General features: G+C 55.4%; 1 protein-coding gene across 47 annotated transcripts in view; it reads right to left on the reverse strand.

Moving 5' to 3' along the window:
* AHDC1 (AT-hook DNA binding motif containing 1) overlaps nt 1-13,246 on the reverse strand; it is a 69,815-nt gene that overhangs the window by 18,814 nt on the left and 37,755 nt on the right. For 13 of the 47 annotated variants that reach the window (XM_035308345.3, XM_035308344.3, XM_078330862.1 and 10 more), the window contains 4 exons: nt 5,853-6,030; nt 5,453-5,677; nt 235-346; nt 59-96 (listed from right to left, as the gene is read on the reverse strand). The gene's annotated coding sequence lies outside the window, so the exon portion shown is untranslated. Of the gene's footprint in view, nt 1-58; nt 97-234; nt 466-5,452; nt 5,678-5,852; nt 6,031-13,246 lie in introns of those variants that run through there. The other 34 variants (XM_078330874.1, XM_035308349.3, XM_078330869.1 and 31 more) reach the window with 8 other exon arrangements.

Consider the following 13,246-nt stretch of genomic DNA (forward strand, 5'->3'; position numbering starts at 1 on the left):
CAGCCTCCCTCCTTCCTGCCCGCATCCCCAGGGCTCCAGGAGAACCCCAGCCACTCACCCTCGGCTCTGCCGCCTGGGCTGTCACACTGGAGATCTCTGTGGGCAACAAGACAGGCAATAGATCTGAAGTCCCTGGTCTGGTGGCCACAGCTCAACCCCTGCCCACCAGCCCAGCCTCCTCCAGGAACCCCACCACCACCTCGGTGCTCCCTTCAGCGCAGACACCCGGCTGACCTGGAAGAGAGAGGGCCCCCGTGCCTGGGGGCTCTGCCAGTCGCTGGCTGTCAGCTAGGGGTGCTGTGGAGCAACTTCGGCCTGAGCCCAGGCCTCGGGGCGTGGACAGCGCCTGGAAAGGACCATCGCAGCTCAGGTTTAGTGAGCACCTACTGCGCGCCAGGTACTGGGTTGGAAGCTGTCCAGGCATCGTTTCATTTAATTCTTCATACCAATCCTGTGAGGTAGGGGCTATTAATAACCCCATTTTGCAGATGAAGAAATGGAGGCTCAGAGATAAAGTAACATCATTCATTCATACACTCATTAGTTATGAAGTACCTACTTTGCACAAGGACTGGACAGACAGATACCGATCAGATCACTACAAATGACTTAATTACTAGTGCGATGAAAGCTGCCAAGAAAAGTGAAGATGGCTGAGGTCAGAGCAGTCACACTGGGAGTCAACAACAATCAAAGCCCATAGTTTGGCGACATTTTCTGTTGCCAAACACTGGGCCAAGCACTTTATATAGATTATCTCATCAAATTCCCCATACAAACCTGAGAGCAATATGATTATCCTCCCCAGTCTTACAGAAACTATCCCCTGGAAGGTGGTAAACACGATAAAAGCAAGGATTTCTGCCCTGTTCACTGCTATATGTGTCCCCCAACACTCAGAACAGCACATGGCCTACAGCAGTGTTTAAAAAATGGCTGTGTGGCCAGGGACAGGAGCTCACATCTGTAATCCCAGCACTATGGGAGGCTGAGGCAGGAGGATCGCTTGAGTCCAGGAGTTCGAGACCAGCCTGGGCAACACGGCATGACGGCGTCCCTACAAACATTTAAAAATTAGCTGGGCATGGTAGTGCACACCTATAGTCCCAGCTGCTCAAGAGGCTGAGAAGTGGGAGGATCACTTGAGTCCAGGAAGTTGAGGCTGGCTGCTCTGAGCTATGATCACGCCACTGCTCTCCAGCCTGGGCAGCAGAGTGAGATCCTTTCTCCAAAAAATTAAATTTAAAAAGTTTGTTGAATGAATGAACAAACAAATGAAGTATACAGAGCAATCAATCCCACCTTTTCCCTTGAGGCTTTTTTCTTCTTTTCCAGACCCAAGAAGGATGCTGAGGGAAGGACCCAAGAATGTGAAAAGGGACATTCTCTGACCCTTCTTTCACCTTCATCAGAAAAACTCTGCTGCCCCATCCTACCTCTGGCCTTATCTTGGCCCCTGCTACATCCTCTCAGAGCCCTATCTATTTCACCTTCATAGTACTTATCACCATTATAATCAATTACTTGTGTGACTGGCTGCTGAGTGTGTCCCCCCACCTCAAGAGTGTGGGCTTTTCAGAGGCAGGGATCATGTCTGTCTTATTTACTGCTGTATCGCCTGACCCCAGGGCCTGGGCTATGAATGCTACATAAATATTTACCAGTTGACTCCCTAAGCTGGTCAGGGCAGAGCTAGGATTTAGATTCAGGTATGTCTGACTCCCAAAGGAGTCTGAGGACTCAGGGCCGTGGCTGATCCCATGAGCTGGGATCTCAGAGAGCAGGTAGCTGAATGGACCCCAATACTGTGAAGGTCTTGAAGACTGACCTTGATCACTGCCTAATGTTTGGCTCTGACCTAGTACTGATCCCTGGGGCCTACATGCCACAGACCCATGTAGACTCTCCCCAGCAGCCAGTGCTGTCACCCCACAGGAAGACTGTAGAGCTGACTCAGGGACAGGAGAGAGCAGAAAGAGACACTTCTCTGCTCCCCTTTGGGGAATGGCTATTTGCAGTCTACAAAGCACCTACACATCTATGACCCGCTGAATCCTCACAGCAGCCTGAGGGGCATGATTTATTATCCTCATGTTATAGGGGAAACTGGCTCAGAGTGGATGTGTAACTTGCCTGAAATCACATAGCTGCTAAGTGGCAGGATTCCTAATTCTGCCTTAAGTCCAAAGCCTCCTTCCACTCCCAGCTCCTGCAACAATCCTTCAGCCACTTCTGAAAATGCTCCTTCTAGCACCATGGTCTAATTTAAGGCTGGGAGGAATCTTAAAATTATCTAACCCATTGGCTTCCAAAGACTGGGCCTGGGGGAACTGTGTAACATTCCCAATACCCAGGCCCTAGTCCAGGGGAGTGTGACTCATAGATGTGAAGGGACATATGGGAATCTGTATTCTTAACCAGCTACCCCAGTGGGTACACTTTCTAGTGCCATCTCATGCCTCTCCCATTTTATAGATGAGGAAACTGAGACCTGAAGAGGGAAAGTGACTTTGTCTGAGGCCACAGAATGGCATGGGAAGGGACCCTTGTGTTGCCTACCCAGGTGGAACATCCCTGCATTCACTGTTCCTTCCCTCTTCTGCAGGTTCCAGGCCTCAGCTGCTCCTCATTGTCCCACCTACTGGCTCACTCAGGGCTTTGCTCTCTCCCAGGCCTGGCTGTGGACCAGGTCAGGCTCTCTCTAGTCCAAGAATTTGGAGCACTGTTGCTGTCGCAGGGAGGACAGTGGGTAACACCTTCACCAATGAGAAAAGGGGCTCAGACTTTGGAACCTCCAAGTCCAGTTTCCAACAGTATGGTTGCGCTGTGGCTCCTGAAGCCCATTTGGAGGTGCCTACCAGAAGCCCCCTCCCTCTCTTACTGAGGGTCAGGCTAGCCAAGCCTTCCCCACTCTGGAGACCTCCCAGCTGGGGCCTGAGGGTGTGACCTTGGCAGAAGAGAAAAACCTCCTCTCCGGTGGTGGCTTCTGTTCCACCCACCCGTGAAGACCTCTGGGCGTGTCCTCCAACCAGGCCTCCTGAGGCTGGTCACTGCTCTCTTTCGAAGCCTCCAGGATCTGAGAAAAGCAGCTGGCTCCCCTCCTCACCACACCCCCGTGGCCATTCTCTTGGCCCTCTCCCAAGGGTACCACCTAGTCTTGGTCTGTGGATAAAGTCAAAGGGGTCCTTCTGTCTGCTGCTGGGTCAATGTGTCTGAGTTTGCCCATGGGGACACCAGCTGGTTGGGAGAAGGCTGGGGGCCCCAACCTACTGTGCACAGTGCCGGGAAGCGCCAGCCCACATCCTTGAGTCCCCAGCCCCACCCTCCCCGCTGTGGCTGTGACCACCCCACCCCTTCCCCAACCCTCCTTCCCCTCCCCCACACACCACCTCCCCAGGGGAGCCAGGCTGCCAGCCCCAGCTCTCACTTCCGGCCTCATGACCCTCTCTCCAGCTTGCACACTCCTCCTCCCCCACCATTTTCCTCCCAGCCTGGTTCGAAGGCCCAAGGATGTCCTCAAATGGAAAACACTGCTTCAGAGGGGCCATTACTGGTGCTCTGAGACCTTCCCATCACCTCCCTTCTCCTCCAGGGGCCTTATCTCTCAGGATCTGCCCTTCAGGGACTAGTCATCACCTCTCTCAACCTCCTTTCCTTCAGCTACCTATCTGCCCACACAATAACACCTGAAGATCTTCCAACCACACGCACAATATCATAACAAAAACAATAATGGCAATAATAATGGCAGCCATCACTCATTTGGCATCATTTAAACAGAGGCACAGAGAGGTGAAGTTATGCCCTTAAGGACAAACAGCCATCTCATTCAATTCAGCTGGTGTCTGAATTTAGGTTTGTTGAGCTTCTCTAAATCAAACTGCTTCGCTGTCCAGAGATTCAGCCCCTCCCATGCAGCCTCCTCCAACTGTCCTAGTCCCAACAATCAGTTCTAATTTTCGACTTCTAATCTATTCTCTCAGCTTCTAGCTACCACCTCCCACCAACAGCCATTCAACTAGACACAGTACTCTCCCTCGCCACTAGGTGTCCCCTTGGAGCCACTGATGCCCCCAAGGGGAGCTGGCCCTGCCCCGCCCCCTGGGGCCATCAGGCGCCCCCCCCCACTCCGCCACAGCACAGTACAGCACTGCACACCCCACCCCACCCTACCCCCAGCCACACAGAGCTCCTTTGTGCAACCCTCGCCCACCCCCTTCCTGCCCGGAGCAGGGCACCTGGCAAGCAGGTCTGCCCCAGAACTGCCCCCTGCCAGCCCCCTGCCCTGGGTGCCAGGTGTGCAGGCGCCACCGCCAGCTCTGGCTGGACCCGAGGGTCACCCTGCCGGGGCCCTCCCTTCCTCCCTCCGAGGTCACCCAGGGACTATGCTTCCCGCCCTGCTCCGCCCCCCTCCCCTCCTGCCCTTGGCCCTTCCAGACTTCTGTCCTTGTCTTTCCTTCTGTCTCCCAAAGGACTCCCCTCCTCCAGCCCCACTAGGCCCTCCCAGCAGCCTCTCACCCCCGCCCCACCTCCTTCCCCGGAGAGCTCCTTGTTCCGCCCCCCACCTCCCTCCCCGCCCAGGTCTGAAGAACTCCTCCTCCTGGAAAGTTGCTGCTGGAAAGGAAGTGACTTCAGCGATTTGGCCACAAGGCTGGGCACTGCTGAGCCCAGCTCAGCTCAAGGCTTGCCCAACCCACCTCCAAAGCACAAATGGAGCCACATGTGCACACATCACTCCCACTGTATGTCCAGAACACTGAGTATACACTTCGCCAGTGTACACACAGATCCCCATGTGCACACACTGTATACCATCGCAGTGTATTCAGATCTTGTCTATATACACATTTCTCCAGTGTACACTAGCACCCTTGCACACACACCATCCAGTTTGGCACACACGGTATCCCCACACCTGCCCAGTACATACCCGGAATCCTGCATATCTATGCTCTCACGTACCACATACACAGCCCTTCAACACCCCCCCAGCCCAATCCTTACACAACTCTTGTATATTACCCCTGTGCCCAGGACAGAGCCCTCCACACACACCAGCTTGCACACAAGCTTGAGTGCCCTGTCCATTTATAGTTGGATACACACAGCCGTGCATCCTCCCACAGCTGTATCTCCCCACCCTTACAATCGCAGGAGGCTCCACCCCCAGACCTCAGGCCCCAGGAATGCTCCTTTGGAAGCTGGGTGGGGTCCCCAGGCAGGCTCAGCTCTAGGAGCTTCCTGGAGCCAGAGGCTTCATGTGTCAGTTCAGGGAGTTGCCTCTGCAGGGCAGGGCAGCTTCACCTAGCTCTGCAGCTCCTGAGCCAGGGTGGGCGAACCTGGGCCAGGAGTAGGGAGGCGGGTCCTGCCACTGCCCCCGCCCCCGCCCCCTCCCTGTCCAGTAAGGACACTCTAGCATACCTGGGCTACCCAGGCCCTCCCAGCACCTCACCTTGGCCTCCCAGTTCTCTGCTTCCACAGACTCCGGTAGAGAGGTGTCCTGGGGGGTCAGCAGCTGCACACATCAGGCACTCTGGTTTCCAACTCTGCCCTGAGTCCTGGTCATTGTCACAACCCCTTTCTCCTCCCAGTTCTCTCAGGTCATCAAGGCGCAGGGAAGAGTCCTCAGGCTAGGAGGTAGGACTCACTGTATATCCATGAACCTCAGTTCCCCTTTCTGGATAATGGGGAGTTTGAGTAAATGTTGGGTTAATATGTTTTGATTCTGTTAAGAACCTCTTTTTGGCCTAAGCTGGGAGGGGATCCCTGTTGGGACTGGGAGGCAAGTCCCCCTGATCCCCACTTCCTGGGGGTGGCCCAGGCCCAAGCCTGACTTCCCTGCACACTGTTACCTGAGCAGGCTGTGCAGACAGGGCCGGCTCAGCAGGAAAGGCCTGTCTTCATCAGCATATCCAGGGTGGTCTCTGCAATGGCCTGAGCAGCGCCCCGCACTCGGGGCCCTCTGCACACGCTCAGCTGGGTGGACTCTGGGGTCCAGGCCAATGGGTAGACAATCAGGCAAGCTCCCATCTGTGGAAGCAAACACAGCACCCCAGAGATAAGCATGGACACAGGGTAAGCCAGCCACACAGCAGGGTGCAGAGGGACACCAAGCCAGGAGGCTCTCCTAGATGGAGTCCCAACCAGCTTCAACCTCATCCCATCATCCCACTGGGGAACTGTGAGCCCTTTTTTTTTTTTTAAAGAGAGACAGGGTCTCATCTTGTTTTGTGGCCCAGGTTGCAGTGCAGTGGCATGATCCTATGATCACTGCCACCTTGAATTCCTGGGCTCAAGTGATCCTCCCGCCTCCCGAGTAGCTGGGGCTACAGGTGTGCACCACCATGCCTGGCTAATTCGTTTAAATTTTTTTGTAGAGATAGGGTCTCACTACCTTGCCCAGGCTGGTCTCAAACTCCTCGGCTCAAGCAATCCTCCAGCCTCTGTCTCCCAAAGTGCTAGGATTACAGGCATGACCCACTGCACCTGGCCAAATCTGTTTCTTAGAACCCCAGGCTCCTACTGAGAAGCAATGTTTTTGCGCATCTATGTACACACATGTGTACACATGCACATACACCACAGTGGAAGGAACCTGGCCTTTGAGAGTCAGACAGTCCTTGGCTCAACCTTCATTAACTGTGTGACTTTGAGCAAGTCAGTCAACCTTTCTGGCTCTCAGTTTTCTCATCTATAAAATGGGAAAAGTGCAATCTTACGAATGGGGAGGAACATCTGGGGAAACTATAAATACTAAGACTTATTAACAACGCAGGTGAGAGAGTTGCTGTTCAGAGTGATAGTGGATGTGAATTTCCACAAGGGTGTATATGCAGCTGGTGTTTACCCATCTCCATCGGTAACTGGTTATGTCTCTTGTTTTCTTTAATAACCATGGCCCTCCTCACCACCCCCCTGCTTCCTGCCCATTTGTCTGTTTCCTCAAGGTCTGAACTGGAGCCCAGAGGGGGTCTGGGAACCAGGCCTCACGGACTGCTTATGGATTCTGGTTGCCTGGGAATTTGTATGTGTGTGATCGAGATTCTGCCTGTGCAAATGCATGTCTGTCAAGCCTCAGCTGTCTGGGTAAATACACCTGTATGTGGGTTCCTGGGTCTATTCAGCCTGTGTGCTGCTCTGTATTTCTGTATGTCTGTGTGGGTATGTGTGGGCTTAAGCATGTCCATGTGTGGGATCACGTGTTTGCTCAGTTGTGGCTGGTGTGGTCAGCTGTGTGTGTATGTGTGATGCCAGGATGAATGTGTGCCTGGATTTGGTGTCTTCAGTTATACATGTAGGTATGTGCACTTTTCAAGTTTCTTTCTATTCAGCTTTGTGTGTGTGTGTGTGTGCGTGTGTGTAGCTAAGCCTGTTTGTAAGTGTGTGAGGACCCAAGGAAGCATGTGAGGATGCAAGGATGCATGTGTGCCTGTGTGTAGCCAGGTGAGCCCAGCTGTGGCTGGGGTATAAGCGTGCCTGAGTATGCACACACTCTGCCTGGCTCTCTGCATCTCACTGTGTCAGGAGCCAAAGCGGCTCCTGCCTGTCTCAGAGCTTTCTGGATGTGTGTTTGGCAGGGGGTGGGGGTGTGCGGCTGATCCTCTGCTGTCCCTGCAGGTTTCCAATCTTGAGGCCTGTGACTGCAGGCGCTGGTGTCACTGTGGATCAGTGTTGCCTCCCTCCCACCTCTGCCTTTCTCTGGGTTTTCAGGGTCATGGTGTGGTGGTGTGATTGGCCACGGTGTCCCTGTGGGTCTCTTTCACCACAGGTCAGTATATGCGTGTCCATGCAAGTGTGGATTTGTGTGACCTTATCTTTGTGTGTCTGTGTACCACTGCGTGTCTCTGTGTATGTCAGTGGGTCCGTGTGCTATGTCATTGTATGTCCGTGCCAGTATGGTCATGTGTCAGCGTCAACATGTGTGAGCAGGTCTGTGTGCCATAGTGTGTCAGCACAATGGTGCCCCAGTGTTTGTGTGGTACCTTTGTGTGAGTGCTGTGAGTGCATGCATGTGAGACACCCTTTGTGAGACAGTGTGTGTGTCTGTGTCACTGTGTTTGTGTGTGCCTGCTTTCCTCCTCCCTCCCTCTCCCTCCCTTCCTCTCTCTCTCTCTTTTCTCTCTCTCTCTCTCTTTCTCTGTAGGAGCCAGACAACTCCCCAAGCCTGGATTAGGGACAATTTATCCACAGGCAGAGAAGGAGAATTCCAACCTGCCAGAGCCTCCCTCCTCTGATCTGTCCCCCCTTTCCCTGTGGTTGGGTGGGCACAGAAACACAGCCCAGCAGCTCCCAAGCCCTCAGGGATCCCCCACCTTTGCAGCTCCCCAGAGGCCCAGGAGGAAGGAAAAGATGGAAATCTGGGTGGCCCCAGAGCCCTCCAGTGGGGGTAGACTGGCTGCCCCCCCCAACAAGGCCCCCAGAGCCCGGCTCATCTTGGCCCTGTTCTCCTACATATGGTGGTGGTAGGTGGGGGGAGTCTGCTTGGCCCTGGGAGTTGGGGGGACTTGAGGAGCAAAGCTACCCTCAACCCCTCCACAACCTGATACTCCCCAGCAGGTAAACATCAGGCCCCCACCGTTGCAGATGAACTTCCAACAGTGCCCACACAGGCTCGGGGAGCCACTGGGAGGCAGAGGACAGTGCGGTGGGGGGAATGCAGCAAGGGGGTACAGGCGCTGGGCTGGGACTAAGGCTCCCTTCATGGTGCTCCAGGCGCAAGGCAGAATCACATGTTTCCCATTAGCTGCTCTGGCCTCCTTGTTCAGGGGGTGTTGGCTGGGGGAGATTTGTTCTGGTTGCAGACACCAGCCGAGACCACACAAGAGAGAGAGGAAAAGACAGAGAGAGCGAGCGTGCCAGAGGGAGAGAGGGAAAGACAGAGAGGAAGAGGGAGAAAGATACACAGGGAGACACAGAGACACATGGGGAAACAGAAAGAGAAAGACAGAAACTGGGAGACCTGCACAGGCACAAACACAACAGCGGGGACAGACTGGTGATGAGGGGCTCGAGGACTCACTGTGGAGGTGCAGAGGAAGGCAGACAGAGCCGGGGGAGGCCTTGTCAGAGGCTGACGGGAGGGGTCGCTCAGGCCCAGAGTGAGTCTGAGGCCAGTAAGGACCAATGAAGAGCGCCAGAGGGGAGAGGGGCACGGGGAAGCGAGCCAGGCAGAGATGGGAAAGGCAGGGAGAGCAAGGACCAGGGATTTCTGCAGGAGCTTGAGAAAGCGACGGTGAAGGGTCAGGGTGAAGGGCCGAGGGGAGGCCTGTGTGGGCAGCAGACAGGCCAGAGCTGGGGTGTGTGGGCAGGGGGAGTGGACGCGCCCGAGCTGGCCGGGCGGGGGCGGCCAGCGCGCGGAGCCTCCTGCCTCCTGACCCTCGAGCCTGGGAGAGATAACAGGCCTGAATAGTGCTGACTTGCGGTTCAGAAATCCAATATCCTCCTCGGTGCACTGATCGACTACCTGAGCTCCCGGCCCATGCTGAGCTGCCCCGATTAATCCTATGGCTCCACAGCCTTAATTAGTTTAACGGTTTCAGGGGCAGGAGAGGCAGGAAATAGGGTCCCCAGTCCCTCAGGGACACAGCCCCCCAAACCCTGCCTGCTTCCCCACCTCACAGACACACACCTGCCCTGGCCCCAAAGGCCCTTCTCCACACCATCTGAAAAGTGCTGGGTCCCTCCTCCTGGGGAACAGTCCTACAGGATAGCATGTGGGTGAGAGGGTAGATCATGCGGGACTGAATACCCCCAAACCTGCACTTGTCCCTCTGTTCAGGACCCCAAGCGTTTCCTCTGGCCAGCCCTTTGGGGCTCTGTGGTCTGCACGGGAAGGCCCCACCAGCTGCCAGCTCCATATCACTGGGCAACATGTCGTCTTTTTAGAGTGAGACACGAGCTCCCAAGTTACTGACAACTTCCCAACAGCATGAGATAATCACACATGCCACTCCCCACAACAGCCTGCGATGGGCACATGGTGACATCTCACACACACAACAGCCAGAGACAGGCACACAAGTTGGTGACAACCCTCCTAACAGAATGAACTAAGCACATAACCTGTCTCTCTCCCCAAAGCACAAGATGGGCGCACCTGACATACCCCAACAGCATGGGGCAGGCATCTGTCACCCCTCACAGTGGCAGAACTGATATGAAACCAGGCCCCTCACACCCACTAATAGGATATGAATGCACAGAGAACCTGTCACGCAGCTGACCAAGACACACACACACACACACACACACACACACACACACGTCCCGTCTTCCAGGTGTGAGAAAGGTATGGACCTCTATGCCCACCACACAGCCTGAGGTAGGGACACAGCCTCACCCCTGTCTGGGAATCCTCCCTGCAGACTATGAGATGGATACAGGACCTGTCACCTCTCTGATTGCCTCGGACAGGTGACAGCCCACCTCACCCCTCCCCCATCATTGTCACCAGCATGGTGGTGCTGTCCCTCTGCCTGCAGAGGCGTCACAGCTCACAGGGCATGAATGTCACCCCAGCACTGCCAGAGCTGCACAGAGCCACACACTGCCCCAGTGACAAACACCACTGGCCCCAGAGGAGGTGAAGGCACACAGGGCTCTGGTGTGACCTTGGTCCCTGGACACCAGGAGGGGAGGTGCTGTGGCTTCCTGCCCAGTGGCGGGTGCTGGGGGAGAGGAGGGCTAGGGAGGAAGCTGCCTGGGCACACAGACTACCTGGAAATGTCACCTCCCCTGGCCCCTGCTCCACTCCATTTCTCATTGACTGTAGTTGTATATCTAGGGAGGGGGCAGAGTGAGTGGTGGAGGGAGGGCTGTCCTGAAACCTGAGGAGCTGTTCCTCTGAGACTGCTTAGAGATCAGTGGGGAGTTAGGGGGTTAGGGGTTGCTATCACCATGTGCTCACTGGGGAGGGGATGGGATGGTCTGAGACCCCCAAAGCTGCCAGCGACCCCTTCTTCCTTACAAAGGCCCCCTCTCCAAACTTCAGGCCACAGAGCTGGGGACAAGGAGGCCAAAGTCCAGGAACATGACTCACCCAGGGAACAGGCCCAGCCTGCTGGCCATAGTGGTGAAGGAGGCTAAGAGCCAAGAGGCCTGGGTTCCAGTCTGAGCTCCTCTCGGGCCAAACTGGGTGACCTTGGAGCAGCAGCTCAGCCTCTTTGGCTTTGGGGAGGAGGATAGGGGCCATGGTGAGAGAAGTGCCAGGGTCAGAGAGAAGCAGCTAAAGCTGGAGACCAGCAAGCAGTGCCCTCCAGGCCACAGGAAGGGGACACGGCAGGCTCCAGCCCACACTCCCCTGCTTCCTCAAAAGGAACCTCAGCTTCATCATCTGTGAAATAGAGACAACAGTGCCAGCCTCCTGAAACAAGGTAGCATAAAGTGGGCAGCTCCTCAAGAAACGGGAAGCTTCTGAATGAAGAGAGGGAGAAATAGACTAAGAGACTTGCCCAAGCCACAGAGCAAATTAGGATCAGCTGAGCTCAGCCTCCATCTCCTGGCTCCCCACCTGGAGCTGTGTCTTTAAGACTGCTTGGAGGTCCAGTGTGGAGGGGGAGAGGGGAGATGTTGGGGTGTTGTTGGATGCAGTGCCTCCCTGCCACCCAATGAAGACCAATGAATGGAACAGAAGTCCACCATAACCCACCTTTACCCTAAACCCTACTTGGCCCAAAGCTTGGACAAGATGAGTGGTTCTAAGGGAGAGAGGCAGTCCACTTCCCCTGCCCCCTCCCATGACCAGCAGCAGCACCTGGTGCCCGGAAGGACTGGAGGATCTGAGACATCAGTGTCTAGGGCCCCTCATTTTACAGGAGTCCAGAGAGGGAAAGGCCTAGCCTGAGGTCACACAGCATGACCAGTCTGTAACGCCTGACCAGAGCCTAGCAGAAGAGCTTAGAGTCCTGGCTGGGGGCAGCCTCAGAGCCGAGTCCCTCTAGCCCCTGGGGGTGGCTGGAGCTGGGGGGCCCTGGGGGACTGAGCAAAGCATGGCGACAGATGGCCTGCCGAGGCAGCGGCGATCTGGGCGGCTGGCAGGCATGCTCGCTCCCGCGCAGGGAAGCGGCTAATTTTAGCTGAGGCCTCGATGCCAGCTTTGTTCCCCCCACCCACCCGCCGAGGGGGCCCAGCATGCCTTGCGTGCAACCTGCCTCCCCCAAGCACCCCTACTCTCCCTCCTGGCCCCTTGGTGAGTAGTGCCCAGACCCCAGGATCCTAGAACGGTCTGCCTGACCAGGCCTCACCACACCCAGAGGCAAGGCCTGGGCCCAGAGGCCTGGCTCCCCCACCCCAGGCCTGTTTGCCCATGACTCCAAGCTCATTCCATGAACAGGGGCGAGGGAGGAAGGACAGAGGCCACTGCCCAGACTGGGAGGGAGGGCTGGGCAGCAGGGGCTGCCAGTCTTGAGGGGAGGCGGGGCACTGTCCTCCACCCAACCCTTAAGGAGACAGGACCCTGATTCTGTGTTTGTCCTGGACAAACACATTCTGTCTGGTGTCCCCCAGTACTGGTGAGAAAGGGTCAGGAATCACTCTAGTCTTTCCTTGTTCCTCGTAACTTTGACTTTGCTCCAGGAACTCAAAGCACTTTAAAGAAGTCAAACATGGAGAAAGGATAGTATCCCTATGCCATTTGGGGAAACTGAGGCATAGTCTAACATTGCCATTGTTTTAGCAAGGGAAGGGACAAATTGCAACAATCAGTGAGGCCTGCTCTCTAAAGAGTTTCCTGGACCAGTTTAGCTCCTGGACTATCTTCTGCTCTTACCCTGGGCTGGTGGAAGGTAGACTAGATGGATGGAGCCCATCCTCTAAAACCTTGGAAAGGCAGACACACACTCTTGTTTCCTGGTGCCCCACTCTCTGCAGACTCTTTAACTTTGCACCCCCCATTTCAGGTCCAACCACACAAGCCCATTGGGGCTTCCAGGACATCTGGCCCCTACTAAAAACAGGGATCCTTTGGGGTGACTCTGGAGCCCCTCACCCTGCACCAGCTCCCTAACCTGGTAGGAAATAGAGTAAGGAGACCTGAAAGGCCCAGCCCTGAAAGAAAGATACATATTTAGAGAAAGAAAGTCAGAAGAAAGAGAGGGGGTGGGAGAAATCAAGGCAGAAACTCAGATCCAGGAAGAGACAGAAAGACGAAGGACACTGAGGCAAGAGAAACGGCAAAAAAAGAGGCTGAAAGAGAAAACGATCCAGAGGGAGGGGATGAGAGCCAAAGGAGAGAGGGCGAGCATGCTGG

Source organism: Callithrix jacchus, chromosome 7 (genome assembly GCF_049354715.1).
Source record: "Callithrix jacchus isolate 240 chromosome 7, calJac240_pri, whole genome shotgun sequence".
Taxonomy (NCBI): domain Eukaryota; kingdom Metazoa; phylum Chordata; class Mammalia; order Primates; family Cebidae; genus Callithrix; species Callithrix jacchus.